Genomic DNA, 22,436 nt, shown 5'->3' with positions numbered 1-22,436 from the left:
GACAGGTTAATCTATCATGGGTAGTTGAATTCTACTCCAACTTTCACTTGCCAACCCTACAGTCTGTCTATGTCCGTTAGAAGCAAGTCCCCATCACAGAAGAGGCCATTCAAAAAGCTTTAGATCTTCCCCCTGCTTCAGAAGGATTGGACGCATTTCAAGAAGCCTCACTCAAGCGCCAGACATACCAATTTGACTAGGATGTCGTTCTCAGAGTTATAGCACAACCTGGCAGCACATGGATCTACGGATACCATTGTTCCCGACCGAAGGGAATATCGGCTTCCGTACTTACCTTAGAAGCTCGAGTATGGGCATAAATTATGTCCCATTACATCTTTTCGAGCACTCATGAGTCCTCTTTCACTGCAGACATGGCTGTTCTACTCTGGTGTATCATTACAGACTAGCCTCTAAACCTACCAATACACATCCGGAATGCAATGGGACACGTATAAATTGTGAGTAACTTACCTTTTCCCACCTTGGTTTCAGATCTAGTCTCAGCAGCCGGAGTCTCCTACAGGGCTGGGGACACCAAAGCCATGCTTCCACAGGACGATCAGTACGTCCCTAGTGGGAAATATATCAGACCTCCAGCAGCCACTACCAGTCAACCTGCAGAACAGGCAGAAGACATTCCTCCTTCCACACCACAAGTACCTTCAACAAGTCAGCTGCTCCATCAGATACTGGAGAGGTTGGACCAACAAGAACAGAAAGCAAAGCTACGAGAGCACCATAACCAGCGCCGATTCAAATACCTCAAAGAGCTACTCACAGGAAACCAAAGATCTGACAAAGACCCAGACACTCCAGACTCCACTTCATTTACCAGCACAGGGAGCCATGACGGTCCCGATTGTGGAAATACTACTACCATCCCCCCTTTGTTCCTGACAGATGGCACTGAGATAGTGCAAAGCCTTAAGTGTGGGGAGGTCGGTCAGTACCTGACTTTCGGAGGTAACTTCTCTTCCCTAACATCAATAAAGTAGGATATTTAGTTATTTTTCCTTTGATTAGGATAAGATAGATTGATTAATAATATGTTATTTGCATGCATGTTCTATTTGGTTGAAATATAATGAGTTTCTTTTTAAGACCCTATTTTTGAAAATTTACTAATTTAAATTATAAACTTTTGTGTTAAATTTGTTTGAAGTTGTATTAGGAACATGGTTTTTGAGCTAAAGAACACACAATCCGTGAGATTTTGAGCTTATTTAAATGGTTACACTATTTAACCATAAACATTTTATTCTTGTGTGTTTACTTCTCTATGATTGTAATCTATATTTTGTTTCATCTTATATGTCTAATGTTTAATGTATTATATGCATGCATATGATTGAGGCAATTATTTGTTTAGCTCACTTATCCCAAATAAGCCTAACCTTTAAATTACCTTTGTTAGCCACTTTGACCCATTTAATCCCATCTGTTCTATATTTTACCACATTATTAGCCTTAAGCGAAAAAACAATTAAATATCCCAATTGAATCTTTGGTTAGCTTAAGATAGAAATTATGTGTTAATTGAGTATGGGAAGATTGTTGGAACAAGGTTTAATAAGGGAATGTGTCATGATAAAATAATGGGAATTTGGGTACCCACTCATGTGAAACTAGAAAAATAAAAAATACATGTGCATTGATAAGCTATGTTTATTTTTATTTAAAAAAATACATAAAAAATCCAAAAATATTCAATAAATATATAAATAAATAAGGGGACAAAATTACCCCAATGCTAAGTTAAGTTGATAAAAAAAATCAATGCATATGAGATACAAGTTAAGAGAAAAAGATAATACGTGAATATGGAATGTAAAAGTGTGAAACTATGGGTAGCTAGGCATGATTCTAGAGTTATATAGAGTATATGTATGTTAGGTGAAAGCTTAGGTTAATTAAAGATTCATATTTTAGCTCACTTAGCCTTATATATATACCCTTACCATTACCTTAGCCCCATTACAACCTTGAAAAGACCTCATGATGTTTGCATTGGTACATTAAATATTGTTGATTGGTTAGGAAAAGAACAAAGTTTAGAAAGCATGATTAGAGAAGGATAGAGTGATTACCCTATACACTAGAGAGATTAGAGTGCACATACACCATCACTGAAGGTTCAATACTTGATCCTATGTTCCTTGCTTTTATGAGCTGTCTTCTTACAAGTTTACCTATTCTTACTGTATGACTTGAATTAGTGGAATTTGATTTATGTTTGTCTTAAAGAACTTATATGCTTTTAACCAAGTAGACAAAATCATATAGTTGCATTCATATATATATATATATATATATATATACTCATTTATTTTATCTCCTTGAACTAAGCATGAGGACATGCTAATGCTTAAGTGCGGGGATACTGATAAACCATTATTTTATGATTTATATTGTCTTTAATTGAGTGGTTTTATCAAGTCTTTACCCACTTATTCATAACATTAGCATGATATTACAATTCCTTTCCAAAGTTGTTCTATGGTTGAAAACTTGCTTCCTATAGATCTTTTTATTGTGTATTTTAATTATCTTTTATACCATTCGATACCGTGATCAGTGTGTTAAGTGTTTCAGGTTTCATAGGGCAGGAATGGCTTAGAGAATGGGGAGGAAGCTTACAAAAATGGAAGGAACACAAAAAATCAAGGAGATGACTAGTGAACACCGACGCAGACGCATGGCTCACGCGACCGCGTGAAATGGAGAAAATCGCAGTGACGCGTTCGCGTGCCTGACGCAAATGCGTGGATTGAATTCTGTATGGATGACGCGAGCACGTGAATGACGCGTACGCGTGGCGAGGAAAAACGCTGGATGACGCGGTCCCGTGGACGACGCATACGCGTGACATGCGCGATCTATAAAATTTACCGAAATTGCTGGTGGCGATTTTGGGCCGCGTTTTGACCCAGTTTTCGGCCTAGAAACACATACTAAAGTCGGGGAACATGCAGAGACTCGGGGAGATTCTCATTAGGATAGTTTTTAGTTTTTAGATCGGATTTTTACTCCTCCTCTAGGTTTTCTCTCTACACATTCATAGTTCTTAGAATTATATTTGCTTTTGGAATTGGATTTCGAGAAGAGTTGTTACCTCCACCAAGACTTCGTCATTCTAGTTTGTTTTCTTACTTTTCACTTACTCTTTCATATCCTTAATTTGTCCAGAGTTACAATTGGATTATTTTTAGAGTTTATTAATACAAGAACCATTTTTATTTTTAATTGATCTTTTTTATCATTGTTTATCATGTCTTTCTTTATTTTCTCTTTTAATTTTGTGAAGTCTACATTCATGATAATGGAGTAGTTCCCCAACTTGATTGGGAGTTGATTAAAAGGAGAACCTTGAGTTGGAATACTCAAGAGTCAAATTGTAATTGGGTTTATTATTGGTTGACTCTCTAGTCACTAACGCTAATCCTTCCCAAGGGAAATGATTAAAACTTGTGAATAGAAGTTGACTTCCAACTTACTTGACTTTCCTTTATTTAGTAAAGGATAACTAAGTGGAAACAACTACCAATTATCAATTGATCTTGAGAAAAATCTAACAAGGATAGAACTTCCAATTAATCTTCTCTCGGTCAAGATCTTTATTCAAATTACATAAATTCTCTTATTTATTTTCCTATTTCTCAAACTCAAAATTTCTTGAAAAACCTCTGACCAATAAGCTGCACTCTTTTGTCAACTCGTTGGGAGATGACCTGGGATTCATACTCCCAGTATTTTTATTCTAATTTTGTGACAATCCTTTTAAATTGATAAGTGGATTTTCACTCGTTAAGAACTGTACTTGCAACGTATTTATTCCATTAAATTCTTAATCGGTCAATATCTGCCTCCGTCAAGCGGCGACGGCATAAGGACGGTGGTTAATCCCGCTTACGTTGAGATTTGAGGTCTGTGGCAAGAGTATCCCGCTCGCATTCCTTCGGATCAATAGAGTGTGCAGGCACAAAATCCTGGACAGTGATCCGAGCACTATATCTCGGGGGTTCCCAATGATGATTCCGAAGGGTGACATCTCCATGGAGATGTGTCGGGTTGGCAGTTGAATCGATAATGTGATATCACAGCCAATAGGATAGGCATTCATCATATGCATTTTTTATCTGTTTGTTTGCTTTGTCGACTTGTAATTGTATGCCTAATTGAATAACATGTCTAATTGCCTACTTGAATCACTTGCCTTACATGCAATACTTGTGTGTTACTTGCATTGTATATAATTGTGATTTTCTATTAGGATTGAGGAGGTTCAGAAAGCGGTGGCGATGGGATCGCATGGAAAATAGGTTGGTGAAGGCTGTGGGACAGCGGTGTCGGTTAGAATAGAAATCCCCTAAGATAGAGTACCCTGTTATATATATATATATATATAAGTCATATATATATATATATATATGCCTTATTGTTTTAGTATGCCTTAAGATGAGATCTTGTGATGGATATGAAGTCTAGGATTGCCTTTGGCCTCCCGGGGTCTTATATCCTACATCATTGGGCACTGTTACCATACTGAGAACCTCCGGTTCTCATACCAAATTTCTGTTGTGTTTTTCAGATGCAGGTCACAACCCAACTCAGTGAGTTGCTTGGATTATGATAGAAGCGAAGGATCCTGTTACTCTTGTAGTCTTTTTGATTTATTTTGTTTACATATCTCTCACTTTTGTATCTTTGCTTTTGCCTAGAGGCTTGTATTTGAGAGAGAAAAACTTGTATAAGATATTTTAAACTTCAAATTCTGTTTTGTCTGTATATATGGTTAGCCGGCTTAAAGTCCTTGAGTCGTGGCTAGATTCTTATGATATTATACTCTTATCTTTTGTTATATTTTGTATACCTTGTGCTTTAAGTTAGTGGCTTCGTTAGTACGTTTGCGCTTTTTAAATACTGTTTTTGAGCTATATCCATCATCGGCTTCTAAATTATATTAATTCTTTCTATATATTATATTTATAAGCTTAGAACTGTCATAACCTTTGATTAACCTTTGCTTTACGATGCGAGGTAAAGCTTAGGCTAATTAGGGCGTTACATGGATTAGAGGAGATTAATGACCACTGACCCTGGCTTTAATCACTTACAGCCTTGCCATTGAATGAATCACTCATTGTTAAAGTAGTCAGTAAGAAGTATTAATCTAGAAAGATAAAGCATCCCCGAGGCCTTAACTGTTTCATCATTATTATTTCTACATTATCTCTTTACTGTTTTCTTTATTTTCTTGTTTATGCGCACTCAACAACAACAACTATCTTTCTATTCGACTGACAAAGATCTGCAAGATAACCACAGCTTGCTCATTCCAACAATCATCATGGGATCAACCCTCACTCACCTGAGGTATTACTTGGACGACCAGTGCACTTGTCGGTGAAGTTGTGCGAGTTCAATTTCGTGCACCAATACTCATGCATTAAATGTTTAAAACCATATGCATTGATACTTTTGTATATATTTTATTGTGAAAAAAAAAGAAAAGAAAAATGAAAAAAAAGAAAAAGAGAAAAAGAAAGTAATAAAAGGGGACAAAATGCCCCAAAAGGAAGTTCAATAATAATCAATGCATGTGGGATGTAATTAAAAAGAGAATCCATGAGTGTGTGGAAAAAGTGAAGATTGGGTAGTTAGGTTTGCATTTGAATTATATAGGTTGTTATGTGTGTTAGGTGAGAGCTTAAGTTAATCAAAGATTCAAATTTCAAGCTCACTTGACCATATACAATCTTACCTTGACCATAGCCCCTTACAACCATGTGAAAAGTCCTCATGATATTTGTATGCATGCATTGAATAATTGTTGATTGTTAGATAAAAAACAAATCTTAGAAAGCATGATTAGAGGAGAAATGAGTGAATCAAACCTATACACTTGAGTGATTAGAGCGGATACACATCTGGTGAGGGGTTCGATTGCTCAATTACTTGTTTTCACCTATACCACCCCTTTTCTTGCAAGTTGTTAAATTCTTTTCAATAACTCATTTCAATTGTGGATTTGATTTGATTGTGATTACTTTAGCCCTTATGTTCATACATGCTTTCTTGGGAATTGATTTATTTTGACCAAGTAGTTGCATGCATTGCATTTAGATAGTTTGCAATGAATAAGTCATACCCCTTTCTTGTCTTTCTTCAGTTTAGCATGAGGACATGCTTGGTTTGAGTGTGCGGTTCAACCACAATTTTATGGTTTATCTTGTATTAAATTTGGTGGATTTTATCAACTTTTCCCACATTTATTCACTAAAATAGCATGGTTTTGTAATTCTCCCTAAATTGTGCTTAATGATTGAAAACATACTTTATAGGCCCTTAATTTGCTAAATTAATTCACTTTAATTCCATTCGATATCTTGATATGTTTGTTTAGTGATTTCAAGCTAAGGAGGCAAAGATTGGATTGAAGAAGTGAAGAAAAAGCATGCAAAGTGGAGAATTTATGAAGAAATGAGGATTTGGAGAATTCATGGCCACGCGCATGTGTGCCTCACGCGTACGCATGAGGAAGGAGTTCGCCAGGTCAAGCGTACGAGTGACCAAAGCATACACGTGACAATTGTCATGAAAGCTTGTTAAAGGAGCACGCTGGGGGCGAATTCTAGGCCTCCAAAACCCAATCCAACTCATTTCTGAAGCTATTTCAAGCAGAATTCAAGAGGAAACAAGGGGAGAGCAATTAGGAGTAGAATAGTAACATGCTTTAAGTTATATTCTAGAGAGATAAGTTCTCTCTTCTCTCTAGAATTAGGGTAGATTGGGTTAGATTTCTCTTAGATTTAGGCTTTACTTCTTCTCTTAATTTAGTGTTCATTGCAATTTCTTGTTCTTACATCTTTGTTCTCATAGTTTCATTTGTTATCTCCTTTTATTTTGTTACTTGTATGTTTATGCACTCTTGTTACTTTTGAATTTCATTTAATGCAATTTATATTTTCATGTTTATTAATGCTTAATTGAGTTGTTATTGTCATTCTCTTGCATTGGGTAGTTATAGATTTACTATTTCTTGTTAATTTTCTATGCTTTCATTTTGTGCGTTCCAAGTGTTTGATAAAATGCTTGGCTTGGTTTTAGAGTAGATTTTTACACCCTTGGCTTGTGATTGAGTAATTGGAGACTCTTGAGTTGTCAAATTCTTTTGTTGATTGGTAATTGAGGGTTGCTAATTGACTTGAATTCCACTAAAGCTAGTCTTTGATTAGGACTTGTGGATTAGAGTCAATTTTGCTCACTTAACTTTCCTTCAATTGTTAGAGGATGACTAAGTGAGAGCAAGAGACAATTACCATCACAATTGAGGATGATAATGAGGATAGGAAATTCAATTCTCACTCCTTACCAAGACCCTTCTTAGTTGTTAGCTTTATTTTCATGTAATTTACATTTCTTTTCTCTTATTACAAAAACCTTAAAATATACACTCCATAACCAATAATATGCACACTTCGCTGTAATTCCTTGAGAGACGACCCGAGGTTTAAATACTCTCGGTTTTTATTGGGTTTGCACTTGTGACAAACAAATTAAACTTTGATTGAGGGTTGTTTGTAGGTTTGGATCTATACTTCAATGAGGTTTATTTTTTGAAAATTCTATACCGACGATTTCCCTCATGTCAGCATACGTACACGCGAATTGGCGATTTTCTAGGTCATGCGTATGCATAAGGCTTGTGTAAGCGCAACTGAGCGAATTTTCAAAACTTCATTTCTTCATGAATTCTCCACTTTTACATGCTTTTTCTTCATTTTTTCAAGTCATCCTTGCCTTCTAATGCCTGAAATAACTCAACAAACAGATCAAGGCATCGAATGGGATTAAAGTGAATTAAATCTAGCATTTTAAGAGCCTAAAAAGCATATTTTTACTCTTAAGCACAATGTAGAAAAAAAATTCACAAAACCATGCTATTTCAGTGAATAAATGTAGGAAAAGTTGATAAAATTCACCAAATTCAAGATAAGATAAACCATAAAATTGAGAAAAGGCGCAGAGTAAAGAGTGAATCGTATTTTTGGTGTTAAGGTTTTCTCTTTTCTTGACTCTCAATCTTGTGCTCTCTCTCTCTTTCTTTTGCTAATGTGGGTAAAAATTAGGACTGAGTCACTTTTAAAGCTAATTAAGTGAGGGACATTTTCGTCCTTTCACCCATTGGCCCTACCTAGGGTCAAATTTTTAAAGATAAGTGTTCTGATTTATATTCTAAATATTTTTCTGATTATTTTTTTATTTCTATTTTTCTCATATGCAGTACCAGACAATCCTAAGTGTGTAAAGTTAATTACGATGCCGGTTGATGCAAATTTTCAAACAACAACTTACCGATAAGTGCACTGGGTCATACTAAGTAATAAACTCATGGTGAGTGATTTTTGAACCCACGAGGATTAACAGATTAAGAAAATAATAGTCAATCAATTATTGATGAGCGGATATTTTTATACGCTTTTGACATCATTTTCATAAAGTTTTCAATAGTTTTTATTTAGTTTTTATTGATTTCTCACAGCTTTTAGTGTTAAATTCACATTTTTGGATTCTATACTATGAGCTTTTGTTTTTTTAGGCAATTTCAGGTATTTTCTCGCTGAAATTAAGGAGCTAGAGTAGAAGTCTGATTTAGAGACAGAGAAAGCATTGCAGATGCTGTCCAGAACTGAAAGAGCTTTTCTGGAGCTATAAAAGTCCAAAGGGTTAATGACTATGGAAAGCTGACTTCTAGAGCTTTCCATAAATATATAATAGTCTATACTTTACTTTTGATTTGAAGCCCTAAAACTGGCGTCCAACGCCAGCTTCCTGCCTCCTTACAGGCGTCCAGTGTCCCGAGAGTAGAGCCCACCGTCCAAACGCCCAGAGAGGACCCCCAAGATGGAATTCCACCCCCAAGAGACCTCAATGCACGTGGATCTCATCAAATCTCAGCCCAAACACTCACCAAGTGGGCCCCAGAAGTGGATTTTAGCATTGAATAGACTATTTCACCCTTACTAGTCATTTGTTTAAGTATTTAAAGACCTTTTACACGTTGTATCATAGATAATCCTGGCGGAGAACAACTTTTACCTTCATCGAATTTTCCATTAGGGGAGACCCCTCGTTGAGGGAGGTCTGCCATATTTTTGTTTTCCATTGTTTTTACTTCAGTATGAGTTTTTAAACTTCTAAGGTTGAGGGGAGGAGCCCTACTAAGTCCTATGAATTAATAAAAGTACTATTATTTCTTCTTCGTTCTGTGTTTGATCTATCTCTATGATGTATATCCCGATCATCATCATGGTGAATAGTACGATCTGACATATTGGCTCTGTTTATCACATTAAGACGAACGTGCCTAACAAACACCCGCATCTACTTGGGTTCGTGTGAGTACCTAGAAGAAAAGTACGAGCCAACAGCTACGGTGATATATCTCTCAGATGGTTAATCCATGATTTTGTTGGGGACTTCTCAAGACACCAATTCAGCCGATTTCTAGGGAGATTAGGGTCTCCGTGGTATAGGCTAGAATCAAAAGAAGCAACGTTCTCTGATCCGGAAGATTCAACTTTGTCTTTGGCATTTTGAGTAGGATCGCCAAGAGAATCGACTGCTATGCATTTCTCCCTTCGTCAGATTGAATACCACGACCACTGGCCATGGCTGTGTTCAACCTGTAACAGAGGAGATCAATGACCACGAGCAATGACTTTGATTACTTACAGCCTGCTATAGAAGAAGATCATTCACAAGCAAAGGAGAAAGTAGTACCAGAGTTACTTCCGAAAGGCAAAGCAACTCCAACTCTCAACTCTATTCCCATCATATAATTCCTAATAGCTAACTTCTAATCCAACACCTTCTCATTCTGCCTGACTAATACCTGTAAGACAACCATAAGCTTGCTTCAAGCCACAAATCTCGTGGGATCGACCCTGACTTGCTCATGTATTACTTGGACGACCCAGTGCACTTGCTGGTACTGCTGCTGTTGTACGAAATAGTGTGGGTTTTGTGTACACGAGCACTAAGTTTTTGGCGCTGTTGCCAGGGATTGTTGAGCTTGGACAAACTGCCAGATTGTCTTGCTCCCTAGATCAGGTACTTTAATTTATTTTGTTTTGTTTGAGTCTTTTATGTTGTTTTCTTCATCCTCAATTTTTGAAAAATCTAAAAACCTTTTCAAAAATATTTTTCTTTTCTTTGTTCAATTTATGTTCTTGTTGAGTCTTTGACTTTTGGCAAGAGTATAACTTTGATTAAAGTCTTTTATTTTTATTTTATTTTACTTTAATTTTCGAAAATTTCAAAATCTTTTTCAAAAATATTTTTATTTTCTGTTTGATACTTGTTCTTGTTTTTAGTCTTTTGTTTTTGTTTTGGTTGTATTTTTCGATTTTTATGAGTCTTTCTTTCTAAATTTTTTCCAAAAATATTTTTTTATTTAAATCTTGTGTCAAGTCTTTAAAATTTGGTGTTTTCTTGATAATTTTCTTGTGTTTTTCAAAAATTGTGTTTTAGTTTTCTAAAAATTTTTAGTTTGGTATCTTTTTTTAATATTCTTGTGTTCTTCGAGTCTTTAAATTTTATTCTTGGTGTTCTTGTGAGTCTTCAAAGTATTCTTGAGTCTTGTATGTGTTTTGATCTTAAAATTTTTAACTTTGGTGTCCTTTGGTGTTTCTCTCCAAAAACTTTTTGAAAAACAAGGGTGCTAGATCTAAAAGTTTTGTGTCTTTTTTGTATTTTTCTCTTTTATCATAAATTCAAAAATAAAAAAATATCTTTTCTAACTTAATTTTCACCTAATTTTCAAAAATTTTTTTAAAAAATTTCAGATTTTGATTTTAAAATTTTATCTTACCATATCTTACTTGTGAAGTTTTCAAAAAATCAAATCTTTTTAAAATAAAAATCGTATATTTTTCAAAAATCTTATCTTCTTCAAAATCTCATCATATCTTTTTCAAAATTCAAAAATCTCATCTTATCTTTTTCAAATTTCAAATTTTAAAATCAAATCTTTTTCAAAATCAAATTTCAAAATCATATATTTTTCAAAACTTTTTAAAATCTTATCTTATCTTTTTCTAATTTTAAATTTCAATTTCAAATCTTTTCTTATCTTATCTTCTATTTTACTTTTAAATTAAAAATATTTTCTTAATTAATATCTTATCTTCTCTCTCATCTTTTTCAAAACCTCCTAACTAACTTTTTCCTCTCAAATTTTCGAAAATATCTCTCCTATTTCTCTCTCTTATTTTTCAAAAGTTCCTAACTAACTCTTTCCTCCTTAATTTTTGAAAATATCTATCTTATCTTCTCTCTCTTCTTTTTCAAAACCACCTAACTAACTCTCATCTACCTTAATTTTCAAAAATAAATAATAAAAAAATAAAAATAAAAATAAAAATGTTTTAAATCTTATTTACTTTGTCTATTTATACTTTTACTCTTCTCATCTCTACTTATTCAAACTCTACTTCCTTCTCTAGCTCTAGCTCTACTTTTTTATCTTCTTTCCTTTCTTCTTCACATCTCACTTGGAGCTTCTTGCCAATTGGCACAGAAAGCTCTCTTGTGATTTTCTTTCCATCTTTCTTCTCAACTTTCATCCTCTCTTATTTATTCTTATCTACTACATCCAAGGTATTTTTTTTCTTTTACTTCTTTTATTTATTTTTTATTTTTATTTTTGATCTTCTTCCTTCTTCTACTCTTACTCTAAGGAGGATCTTCTTGACTATTGGAAGTCTCTTTCTTTTGTTTTTTTTTGGCTTCTTGTTTATGACCAAGAACAGGGATAAAAAACTTTTCTTGACTCCTGATCCTAAATCTGAAAAGACTCTAAGGAGGCATTTACAACAAGTTAAAGCACAACACTCTGGAAGAGACCTTTCAGAAAATTTTGAACTAGAAAAGGAGGATATGGCCGAACCACAAGAGGAGCCTAGAAAGGTCCTTGGTGACTTCACCATGCCTACCTCTAACTTTTATGGCAGAAGCATTATTGTACCTGCCATTGGAGCTAACAATTTTGAGCTTAAGCCTTAGTTAGTCTCTCTTCTACATCAGTTCTTAGCAAAATTTTTACAGATCTGTGATACTGTAAAGACCAATGGAGTAAATCCTAAGGTTTATAAACTTATGCTCTTTTCCTTTGCTTTAAGAGACAGAGCTAAGTTCTGGTTGGATGCCCAACCTAGCGAGAGTCTTGACTCTTGGAAAAAGCTAGTTAATGGTTTTCTTGCTAAATTCTTTCCTCCTTAAAAGACGAGCAAAAATAGAGTAAAAGTTCAGACCTTCAGACAAAGGGAAGGTGAATTCCTCTATGAAGCTTGGAAAAGGTACAAGCAACTGATAAGAAGATGTCCTCCAGACATGCTCTCAGAGTGGTCCATCATAGGCGTGTTCTATGATGGTTTTTCTGAGATGTCCAAAATTTCATTGGACAGCTCTACAGGTGGATCTCTTCACTTGAAGAAAACACCTACAGAAGCAAGAGAGCTCATTGAGATGGTTGCAAACAACCAATTCATGTACACCTTGGAAGGAATCCTGTAAACCATGGTACCTCTCAAAAGAAAGGAGTTCATAAAGTTGAGGCTCTGAATGCCATCCTATCTTAAAATAAGATATTGGCCCAACTGGTCAACATGATCTCTCAACATCTCACTGGGATGCAAATTGTAACTAGCAGTGATTAGGAAGTTCCTTTTGAAGAAGAAGCTTATGATTCTGATCAACCCACCATGGAGGAGGTGAATTACATGGCAGAACCCTATGGAAACACTTACAACCCATCATGGAGGAATCATCCTAACTTCTCATAGAAGGATCAACAGAAACCTCAGCAAGGTTTCAATCAAGGTGGTAGGAACCAGAATAGGTTCAATAACAGACCACCATTCCCATCTTCTCAAGGGAATATAGAGACCTCTAAGTAGAGCCTTTCTGACTTAGCCACTCTATTCTCCAGCCTCACTAAGACCACCCATAGTTTCATTAATGAAACAAGGTCCTTCATTAGAAACTTGGAGGTACAAGTTGGTCAACTGAGCAAGAAGATCCATGAGATCCCTCCTGACACTCTTCCCAATAATACTGAGGTTAATCCTAGAGAAGAGTGCAAGGCCATAACCAGGGAGGTTGAGGCTGAATTTGAGGAGAATAGAAAGGCATTGAACGCTAGTGAAGAAGTCTTCACCAGGCATTCAATGCCCACCAACCTAAAGAAGCTGGCGTTAAACGCCAGCAAGGACATCCCTGTTGGGCGTTCAACGCCCAGAATGCTAGAGGGACTGGCGTTCAAAACACACCCTTTGAGTGCCTAAAGCCTACTCAAAAACCCTCTAGCACAGAAACAAAGGAAACCGTAAAGATAATTGAGGTTCCCTTAAATGCACTTCTATAGTGCATAAGTTCTTATGACTACTCATCCCTAAGTGAGGATGAAGACACTAGGGAAGAGCAAGTTGCTCAATACCTAGGAGCTCTAACGAATCTGAATGCCAAGAAGATAGGTCGTGAGTGACTTCTCCCGTTAAATAGTAACTCAAAAACAACTTTCAAAATTCAAACTTCAAAACAGAATCAAAATTAAAACGAAATTAAATCTTCTTTATAAGTGTTTTCTTCTAGCCAAACTCGAAATCTTATCCTCTTGCAATCTTTAATTAATTGCTGTGATTAATAGGGTTAAGTTGAGCCTTCAATTGACCACACAAATGATAATGAATTGGAAGTTTAGTGGCTAAGTTGAGGCCCATGAAATGTGTCAAAAACCTCATGTGGCATATAAACCTTTCACGTTGCACGTAGAGTCCAAATCTTGATTCAATTCACTCCCTAACTTGATCACCTGGGACGTGGAGTATCCCACGTTTGAATGTAACATTGATTTCATTCAATTTTTGCCTCTGTTTTGCCATCCATCCCTAAGATTAATCCCCAACATGGTACGCTTTGCCATCCATGCTGCACGGTTATGTGGGTTGTTTTTAGTGAGCTTTCTGCTTAGTCCAGTGAGCTTTCTGCTTGATGATTTCTATCCTCTTTTCATATTTATTTCTTGCTATTTTCATCCAAAATTTTTTTCTAATCAATGAATTCAACTAACTCAAAGTAATGCTCATTTTAACCATGAAATCATTGCCTATTCAATAAGAATTCTTAGTTAATCAAATGAAATCATGAAGAAAAACATTAAAGATGCGAATGCATCACTAGTACACATTTTTCATTAATAATATATTTTTGCACTCCAAATAATTTTCTGAGTTCAATTTTTATATGTAAATTTTTAAATTATGAATTTTAAATTTTTAACTCAGGCTAGACAGTTTAAACCCTTTTTAACTAAGTTTCAATTACATAATTAACTAGTACATATTTTTTCGGGTTTTACATCCTACCCACCTTAAAAGAAAATTTTTCCTCAAAATTTAGTTATTTGGAAAAAGAAGAGGATTATCCTTCCTCATATCTGATTTAAGTTCCCACATATGCTCTTCCACTCTGGATCAATTCCAAGCGACCTTTACCAATGGAACTTCTTTGCTAACAAAACTGGTGCTCTCCATAGGAGACACTCGGTCGGATAAACTTTTTATCCATTAACTCCTCCAACTGAATCTTAAGTTTTACCAGCTCTAATGGCAACATTCTATACGGTACAATTGAAATCTGTCCTATTTTCGGCACTAAATCTATTCCAAACTTTATCTCTCAGGGAGGGGAAATTCAGGTATACCCTCGAAAAAATACCTCAGGAAACTTTTTTACTATCGGGATTTGTTCTAAGTTTTGTTCATCTACTAACGAGCTAGTGGCTAAAAGAACATACCCCCTGACATAGAATTGGGGTTTATTTTAAAATTTTCTAATTCTCATCCTATTGAATTGTGCCAGACTTGTATACATAGTGTATGTATACGGCGCTCTTTCAGAGTTTAGCGACATCCTTCGATCTGTGAAGTTGTAATGATCTTCTATTGGGCATTCAAAATAATTTTTCTAGTTTGGGAAAAGGTTCTTACTCGGCTTAGGGTATGGACTTAACGATTTACAATCTGAAAAGCTAGTGTATGCACATGCAAGTCATAAACTAAATCTGACATTTTCAGCCTTAATTCCTCAACCTTGTCAAAAGCTATAAATGAATGCACTGCTCCAGTATCATATAAAGCAACCAAAGTTTTGTTACCAATCTCACAATTACCTCATATCAGAGAGTCGGACCAGCAGGCTCATTCGTTGTCATAGCGAAGACTCGACTTTGTTGTTGCGATCGACCCATATCCTGAGTATCCCTGCGTGAACTTGGACAATCCTTAACCATATGTCCTCATAACCCACACCTGAAATATAGGTCCAGCCTGGCCCTACACGACCTACCTGGTAGTTGTTATTCTTTCTGTAATGATTCTGACCTTGGGAATGTTGAGGTGTATACCCACTCTTCTTGAAGTCTTTGCCCCTTGGCGAACAATTCTTGCTTTTATCCTTTTTATGGAACTCCCATCGATCATTCCTTACCATCACAATCTTCCTCGAGCAATCCCCCGCCACTCGACTCCTGTTGACCAACTCAGGAAAGCTCCTCATCTTCATCGACAGCACGGTACTCACAATATCATCTACACCACCATGTCCATAACCACCTTCATTACCATTTTCAGCTTGTTATCCCATCATATCCACTGCTTGGTTGGTCATAGCAATAGTAGCATTAATGGTTGTAGCCATGTTCGCCACAGCAGCCAAGAAATCAGTTGGATTATCTAACGGAACGGTTCCCTCACCACCTCTCTGTTTTCGTCCTCGACCTTATCTATGACCACAAGATGCCATTTGGGTCTTGTCCACACCGAATAATTGATATTAAGGTGATCAGTCTCAATATCTCAAGTCTAGTACTCTGAATCCCCAAAAGTATGCTCATGAACATTTATGCTATATTTGTCAAGCAGGCATCCTAAATAGCATATAAACACAACTTAGAGTATGCCAGAAGCATCATCAGTCTATCCCTCAGGCTCTACAAGGATGAACTGCTTGAATACCATATTGTAACACCTTACCACACAGAGCTTTACGCTTAAGTCATAAATCAATAGTGGTGAGGCATTACGACACTTAGAAGGAAGATACATACATAATTATAGAAGGATAATATTATAACTAGAAACCTGTATAGAAAATCTTTAAACAATTGGCAGCTGTTAATCACACACGAACGTATTAACACAATAAACGTCGTATACAAAAGCAGAGTACTATATATATATATATATATATATATATATATATATATATATATATATATAAGTTCAACTAAAGATAGCTAATAGTCACTAGTATAAACCAGCAAAGAGAGGCTGGCTGGAATATTACAACACTAGGAAATTTTACAAAATAAAATACCTGTTTTTCCAAAGTAAAAGCCTCTAAGAGGAATATACAGAATATACAATAAAGATCCAAAAGGGTGAGAATTCCAAAATCAAAATAAAAATTCCAAAAGCAATCATCTTCACTTTATCACTTGAAATCTCGCACTCTCAGCCAGGTATATTGCATCCTGCATATGAAAAATAACAAATCTACAATGGGTGAGAACCCAAAGACTTTTACTAGGCAATTCCAATCTCCAACTTCATAGGAAGCCAAGCCTAGGGTCTTTAACTAATCTATACAGGCTTAAGTTTTTGGTAAATTGAACGTACTCTAAACTACAACCAATCCCATTCATTCCCATAGTCATAATTACCATAATGGGAAATAGAAGGTTAAAAGAGAGGACAAGATAGAAAAAAATTGATTTAAAAATTTAAGATAAAGAGGACATCATGATGAATAGAAAAGTACAACTACATATTGATGACTATTCATGTTAATCATATTTAATGCCTTTTGCAAAGTAACATTATCTCCTTGCATAGTTTTAGTAGGTAATTAGGCATCATACATTCATACTTACAATCCTCTATCAGCAAGCATACACATTTGAAAGAAGTGCTAAAAACTAGATGAACAAATCAACGTTCCCATAAAAACATACATGTTTGGTTAACAGTAGCAAAGAGGTAAGGGCTATGGTTGGCAGCGATAAATCAGAACATCTACGTTCGGAAGTGGATCCTCTTTGGAGCTAATTCACCAATTGGACCCAAGCCTCAATAGATGCTTTTGGTGATGGAACACTCCTTCCTTTACTTAGTACACTCTCTGTCAAAATCATTTATTTGATCAACTTTGCTATTTGGATTAAATTAAGCTCATTCTCTTTCTCAAATTCATTTTCTTTTCCACTATTAAAAAATACAATTTTTTTTCAAAATTTATTAACCTTTTAAACTATAATTACCAACTATATGTTTTCAGTTATCTATAATTCAAAAGGGTATGCCATTAAAATAAAAAAACACATATCTTTTAGTAAAAATTTAGATGCTAACCAATGAAATATTACATCATAATTCACATATTCATCATAAATTTAGAATATTTTTCATCCTAAAACATAATTCATAATTGAAATGTTTGAAAAACTCTTTCTGCCTATCACCTGCTAATTCTTGAAAGCACCTTTTCATATTATCTAATTACTACCTGTATGTTTCTAAGAGATGAAGATTTCAGAAAAAATCGTAACCAAAATTGCTTATAGAAGTAGATTAAACATAAATAAATAATTTTTTCTAATTTAAAAAATAACATATAAAATAATTTTCTACTTAAGAAAATACCTCTACAATACTGTCGATGGTAGGATCTCAAAGATCTTCATTCTCTTCATTGGTATCGTTAACTTGCTGTCAGTTGCTTCTTTTCCACTGACAACAGCAACACCACTCATCACCGCCATGGTTCTTTCTCTCGTCACACATCCACAACCACTCTCACATTGACCTTATTATTATTTATCTCTGTTGCTCGTCGAAAAATGATTCAAAGGCTCTATCATTATCTTCTATTTGAGATAATACTCAAGTTGATCCCTGAATTTACTTATGAGTCCTAATTTGATCCTTAAAGTTTCAATTGCCTCTATTTAGTCCCTAAATTTTACAATTATGACTCACATTAGTTGTTGGAATAATTTCTGGCATACAAAAATTAACAAACTACTAACATGGAAGGCAGGATGATATGTTAAAACTTGTAAAATGACATCGTTTTCTTATGGCTCTCATATAACCCAAAAACGATGCCGTATCACTTGCTTTGTGAGAAAAATTTCAATAGATACCATTCCAGATGTTTTTGGGCTATTTGAGTGTCAAAACCAAAACAACATCATTTTACAGAGGCTAGCGTGGTATCCGACTGTCTATGACAATGTTTCATTATATCTGTGCGTCAAAAATTGTTCCAGGGACTAACATGAGTCATGTTTGCAAAGTTTGAAAACTGAATAGGAGCAATGAAACTTCAAAGACTAAATTGAGGCTCACGTACAAATTCATGGACCAAATTGAGTATTATTTCTTTTCTTTTATCTTTGCCAAAATCTCTTCCAACTACAACACCGACCACTGTTGTTCTCTATCTTTTTTGCTAGTTACTACTTCCATCACCAATGAGCTCTTTCTTCTTTCTTGCCAATAATATCTCTCTGTATTTTGAACCGTCACTCTATTTGTGTTTACTCTATTATGGTGGTTTGTTCTGTGAGATATGCATTTAGTTCATGAAGGAGGACGAAGAGGAAAAGAAGATGTGAAAATTTTAATTTTAATTTAAATTTGGAGAGCATAAACTCTTTTTAATCTTTTATATTATATCAAGGCTAGACACTCGTCATGCACTTGGACTAGATACTTGTCACTTACTTAGATTAGACAACTGTTAAGCAATGGGTATGTACTAGATACTCATTATATATTAATAAATTAAAAAATTAATTTTAGCAAAATAAATAAAATAGATAGCTTTTCATGTTACATTCCCCAAAGCATATTAATTTTTAGTAACTTATTTATTGGTTTGTCACTTTTATTTAGATAATAGCAACTAATTTGTCCTTTTATTTTATTATTAACTAATTAGTCTAATATTCTCAAATATTAGAGACAAATTTTTCAAAAGTTTTTGAAGGACTAATTTATACAATACAAAAAGTTATTAGTAACTGATTTTGATATTATTAAAGAAAAAAAAAACATTTTACCCGCAATGTTTATGGTTATTTTTTTGCTATTTTCATTTTTTTTAATTTTACTCTTATCACTACTAGAAAACTAGTCATTACAAACGGATATTTCCTATGGATTTTATCCCATGGAAATATAGAAGAAATTTCAGAGGGATTTTTTTTCAGAAAATAAAAAAAATGGATTAGCATAAATTATAGACGGAAAAGAGAATCCGTCAATAATTCCGTCAGAAAAATTAATTTTTTTCGTGGAAAATAGTTACAGACGGAAAATTTGTCTGTAATTAAATAGACAAAACACTGCATTTTATTAAATTATTACAGGCAGATTTTTCTTCTGTAATTTAAATTTTCCGTCCAAAAATATTAGATTAACCCTAGCTCAGATATTACCCTCTCGATCCATTCACACTCCACACAAGTTTAGCAGGAGCTTCTCCCTCTATCCATCCACGCTTTCTCCATCACTCCGTCCACGCTCTCCCTATTACAGGAGCTTCTTTCACCGCCGCCGCTCTCTCCATCGCTACGTCCACGAAGAAGCTCCGTTAACAAAGAAGCTCCATCGCTTACGAGCTCTATTTTCCTGCTTCTGTTTGAGCTGTGTTTCAGTCCCCCTCCATTTAGATCTGCGCTTCAGAATTTCAGATCGCGTTCTGGTAACCTCTATTTCTCTTTTTTTCTGTATTCTCTTTTCGAGTTCTTCATTTACTTGCCCTCACTGTACATTATTCTCGTCTCATGATCTGATCTCATGGCTTCTAACACTGTTACAGACTTTGTTTTCTTGTCAGATTCAATTTGAGACAATAATCCCTTCCGTCATTTCAAAGATCGAATGCAGACATGGTAATCCTTTTGTTTCCTCACAATTCCGCACTTCGATATTTATTTTAGGCTTCTCTATCAGCTACAATTTTGATATATGCATGTAATTTGAATCTGTGATACATTTACATGGGCTTCGTGTTGTGTAATTGTACACACTTGCCTTATAATTGAGATCTATTCATGGTGAGGTTTGTATTTGAATGTTCTTCAAGATTATTGTTGGATCTTCTGATTTAGCTTTGAGGTTTGTAATTGAGGTTTGGATGTTCTTGTTGGCTCCCAAGACTTTATCAATTTTAAGTTTTTATTTGTATTAATCATTTTTAGCTTTGAGTTTTGTACAGAAAATGTTCATGACTGGTTTCTCTGGTGATTTGGAAACTTCTCATGGCAAGGCCACACAATTAGCAGGAGAAGCTATAACCAATGTAAGAAATGTTGCAACCTTCAATTCTGAAACCAAAATTGTTGGGCTTTTCGCTTTGAACCTCGAAATTCCACTACAACGGTGCTTTTGGAAAGGAAAAATTTCTGGAAACGGATATGGGATAGCACAGTTTGCTCTTTATGCATCCTATGCACTTGGTCTCTCGTAAGCATCTTGGCTTGTGAAGCACGGAATCTCTGATTTCTCCAAAACCATCCGAGTGTTCATGGTCCTCATGGTCTCTACTAATGGAGCTGCCGAAACTTTGACATTGGCTCCTGATTTCATCATGGGAGGCCGAGCTATGACGTCAGTCTTTGATCTCCTTGACCAGAGAACCGAAATTGAGCCGGATGATCTAGAGGCCACCCTTGTTCCTGATCATCTTCGAGGTGAAGTTGAACTTAAACATGTGGACTTCTCTTACCCTACGCGGCCCGATATGGCTGTTTTTCGCGACCTCAGCCTTCGTGCGAGGGCGGGTAAAACTCTGGCCCTTGTGGGACCTAGTGGCTGCAGCAAGAGCTCAATCCTTGCACTTATACAGAGATTCTATGATCCATGTTCTGGTAGAGTCATGATTGATGGAAAGGACATAAGGAGATACAATCTCAAGTCTCTAAGAAGACACATTGCTGTGGTACCTCAGGAGCCATGCTTGTTTGTGACAACTATTTATGAAAACATTGCCTACGGACATGACGTGGCCTCTGAAGCGAAGATAGTGAAGGCTGCGCCTCTTGCCAATGCTCATAAGTTCATATCTTCTCTTCCAAATGGATACAAAACATTAGTTGCTCGGGCTTTTCGGAGCAAGGCTGAGCTTATGCTTCTTGACGAAGCAACTAGTGCGCTCGACGCTGAATCCGAGAGGTGGGTTCAAGAGGCTCTAGACCATTCCTGGTCGGGGAAAACAACCATTGTTGTTGCACACATGCTATCAACCATCAGAAATGCCAACCTGATTGCTGTGATTGATGATGGAAAAGTAGCTGAACAAGGCTCGCATTCGCACTTGTTGAAGAATCATCCTGATGGGGTTTATGCGCACATGATTCAATTACAAAGATTCACACATACCCAAGTTATTGAGATGGCATCCGGTTTAAGTTCTTCAACAAGGCCAAAAGATGTCAAAAGACAAGGTTAGACATTAACGGCTACAAAGAGAACAAGGTTAGACAAGGTTTGTATTTGTTTGAGTTAAGACTTAACAATGAGAACAATAGGCCTATGCTTTTATTTCAAATCAGTCTCAATTGATTTTCTGATATTTATATTTGTAATTGCTTTGCTTTTATTTCAAAGCTTGTCTCTCTAGTAATCCACTCTTTCTTATGTTTCTTTCATATTCTCTTGGGATTTTTTCATACTAGCTAAATTATTGATAAGATTATGAAACTTTCTTTGACCCAAGGCTTCGGATATGAAATGGGACTTTCTAATGAGGGCTTATCCTCTTTTCTATATCCTTTGATATTTGGATAAAATTTCTTTTTTCTATTATTTTCATACCCACTTTCACCTCTGCCAAAAAAAAAAAGCAGAAAGCTAATCAAAACAACAATGGGAAGGCTGCACACTCGGCATGGAGGAATTATGATGACTTCAATGAGTACTTTTGGTTAGCAACACTAATGCCTCAACATATTTTGGATGTACCTTAGAATGTTCTTTCAATTTATGTGCTGGTTTACATAGTGCATTTAGTGTTTGCTTTGCTAGTTAATGGTAATTGCACTTAACTTTTTAGTTGGTGTCATGTGATGGACTTCATTCCTGGTGTGAATGGAACATGTGATGGTCTCCCAAAGTTCTAGCTTGCTTCAGTAATGTAACATCAGTTACCTGGTTCTATTTCTAGTAAATGTCTTTCATGATTTTGATACACGTATGATTTTCTTAAAACTTCTTCTAGAACCTCCTTTGTGGTGAACCGCTCAAACTTGTTGATGGTAGAAGATCACAGCGAACCTTTCTCTACATCAAGGATGCTATCGAGGC

General features: G+C 35.5%; 1 pseudogene; it reads left to right on the top strand.

Moving 5' to 3' along the window:
* The first annotated feature begins 545 nt into the window (after positions 1-545).
* On the top strand, positions 546-21,582 carry LOC130975202 (ABC transporter B family member 1-like; annotated as a pseudogene).
* The last annotated feature ends 854 nt before the right edge of the window (positions 21,583-22,436 follow it).

The sequence above is a fragment of the Arachis stenosperma genome, chromosome 4, assembly GCF_014773155.1.
Source record: "Arachis stenosperma cultivar V10309 chromosome 4, arast.V10309.gnm1.PFL2, whole genome shotgun sequence".
NCBI lineage: Eukaryota > Viridiplantae > Streptophyta > Magnoliopsida > Fabales > Fabaceae > Arachis > Arachis stenosperma.
This window is presented reverse-complemented; position numbering and strand designations above follow the sequence as displayed.